The 2,917-nt window shown below is 43.4% G+C and overlaps 1 long non-coding RNA gene across 1 annotated transcript; it reads left to right on the top strand.

Moving 5' to 3' along the window:
* The first annotated feature begins 300 nt into the window (after positions 1-300).
* LOC123095125 (uncharacterized) lies at positions 301-1,408 on the top strand. The gene is made up of 3 exons (XR_006446103.1): positions 301-628; positions 698-780; positions 1,301-1,408. It is a non-coding gene; the product is annotated as an uncharacterized lncRNA (long non-coding RNA).
* Positions 1,409-2,917: the final 1,509 nt, after the last annotated feature.

The following is a 2,917-nucleotide window of genomic DNA, read 5'->3' as shown; positions in this document are numbered from 1 at the left end:
TTCTAGAATAGCATGTGAACTGCATCTCCCTTTGTAGCTTGGCCTAGGGTCAGTTGAATGCTCAAGACATGGGTAGTTTAGTTTCAGGTTCAGGTTCAGCGAGATGGCTCTTTGAACCATGAGTAGGTAGCACAATGCATGCCTTGCCGGCTGACAGTAGTTGTGATGCGGCTCTACTACTGTACCATGTGTTCCTACTACTAGCTCTAGTCGTGGATGCTGGGTAGCTCCTGTTTTCTCTGTTTTTATGTAATCCTAGATAGAACCATGCAACTGTGGATGACAAACACTGTAATTTAATCTAAAATTGTCATCATGATCCTAGCAAATACTCCTCAAATTACTGTAAATTGTTGCACGATTAGGGGCTAGTGTAGATGCAAAATAAGGTTGCACTTTTAGAGGAGATAAGCCACTGATGTTGGATGCTTGGTAGTTGTCTTGTGTTGTGTGAATGTCGGTACTAGCAGTATGTCCGTGAGCAACAAGCATACGATTTGTGCCTATGCTCTACTGTATTGGCCTCATGGGTCATCGTTGATTGACCAGGACTATAGATTATTCCTTCAGCGTACTATCGCTTTCTCAAGTCAACTCAAGCAACAATTCATGTGGCTCGCTCAATCGGGTGGGCAGCATATTTATTCAGTACATTCTCAAAATTGCAAGTTATGAAGTGTATCATTTTTTTGTGCAGTCAGAGAGCTGAACGGGGCGAGGCTGGAGGCGTCAGTGAGGGCGTACGGCGGCGCCGGCCAGAGCAAGGTGTCCAACAAATGGGTTAAGTCGAATTAGCATTTTGTACTAGCCATCCCTGTTTCCTGCTTTTATATGTACACAAACTCGAACCTAAGTTAGGCCTTTGCATTGTCATGGTGGTCTCTGTGTGTGATTCCGCATGGTAATACTGATGCATAAAACTTGGTTTGGTATGGAATTGGCAACCTGTTTAAGTTGTTAGTTTACTTGTGGATTTTGACATAGTGATCCCTTAATCCTTGTAGAGCATTTTTGTTTGCTCTGAACCTGACTGTTATGTCAGTTTTCATGTGACAACCTTGATGTGCTAGTTTATTTTATTGCAAAGCTTGCCGTGCTAGGTGCAGAACATAAGGTGCCCTGCTTGTATCGTGCTGAATCTAGTTAGGCAGAGGAATCCTTGCTAATTCTGGCAAGTTTTTTGCTTTCACATCCGAGTTAAAGAAAACTGGAATTGATCTTACAAGTGGCTCAAAACGTGAGACTGCCTGATTCCATTTTAAGGTTGTCACTAACCTGGTAGTATTATTTGGTGATGCAGTTTGTAAGTTAAAATGATGCCCAGGGTTCAGGACATGTGTGATTTCTCTTGACATAGGTGCTCCTTCATTGCCGCTGCCATATGCCAGAGCCGGCAATGAACTCCTGGTAAGGCTTTGTTGACCCAACTTGTTACTGTATGCATTTGGTGTCGTGTAGTATCATATGTAAGCTTCTTTTCTCCCCTCTAGGACCTTATTCAGACAGCAGCCTCAAGGCTACCTATCTCATCAAATGAACTATTTATCATGCTCGATGAAGCAAGCGAGAACACATTTCTTTGTACCAACGCAGCTCGTCTCACTATTGTTTCTTACTTTGTTAGCTACGACATATATTTCCCCCAGTTTTTCTAATTCTTCTCTGATTCATGTAACAAGATGACAGTGGAAGCCATGTTGTTGTTTTGTTTGTTCCCAGCCCTGACTATGGTCTTCGAGCGAGTCCGGCATGTTGTTCATCTGACTATGTTCATCCAGCGAGTCCAGTATGTTCATGACAGGAGCAGGTAGTTTGTGGTCACATGGAAGGAGCTTGTAAAGCAGTACTGTATTACATGTAGAGCTTGTTACACTTGTAGAGCTTGTAAAGCAGTATGGTCCTCTGTATTGGAACGGATAGAGCTTGTATTATGTGATCTGGTTGCTCTTATTTAAGTATCATGTGTGTTTTTGCCTCTGCCAAACAAAATAATGCTTGAAATATGAAGAATATGAGCCTGATAGATGGGACCCACTTACCAAAACATGACAAATGGGACCCAGTTACTAGAACCTGACAATTGGGACCCATCTGACTAGTGGACCCTTCTTTTGGAAAAAAAGAAACCCTAAATTCGTTTAGACAAAAAGGCCACAACCCAACAATAACAAAAGGTTGCAATGTTGGGCTTGGCCCATGAAGTTGATCAAAAATTGATAGAAAAAAAATATAAGAAGGCCGAATTGTTGGGCTAGGCCCATGTAGAAAACCGAATTGGACCGGGCTGAATCTTGTGCCACATCAACTTGCCACGGTGGATGCCTACGTAGCCTGGGGAGGTTGCTAGTGACCAAAACGCCACAGTAGGAATATTTTGGTCGTAAACGTCCACGACCTTCTCACAGAGAAGGTCGCTATAGTCAGTTAACGACCCTCAGCTTTTGACCTTCTGTTTTTGGTCACAAAAAGGTCGCAAATGAAAAACAATGACCTTTCAGTGAGCAATAGTCAAGGTCACAAGTTGACATATTTCTTGTAGTGTGTATGCAGATAGCAATTACTATTTCGATCACATATGGCAGCTACAACTGTCTGGGAACACGGTAATTTCAAAAAAAATCCTACGATCACGCAAGATCTATATAGGTGATGCATAGCAATGAGAGGGGAGAGTGTGTCCACGTACCCTCGTAGACCGAAAGCGGAAGCATTTCAAGAACGCGGTTGATGTAGTCGTACTTCTTCACGATCCAACCGATCAAGTACCGAACGCATGACACCTTCGCATTCAACACACATTCAGCTCGATGACGTCCCTCGTGCTCTTGATCTAGTTGAGGACGAGGCTGAGTTCTGTCATGACGGCGTGGCGACGTGATGATGATGCTACCAACGCAGGGCTTCGCCTAATCTCTAC

This window comes from Triticum aestivum, chromosome 4B (assembly GCF_018294505.1).
Source record: "Triticum aestivum cultivar Chinese Spring chromosome 4B, IWGSC CS RefSeq v2.1, whole genome shotgun sequence".
NCBI lineage: Eukaryota > Viridiplantae > Streptophyta > Magnoliopsida > Poales > Poaceae > Triticum > Triticum aestivum.
This window is presented reverse-complemented; position numbering and strand designations above follow the sequence as displayed.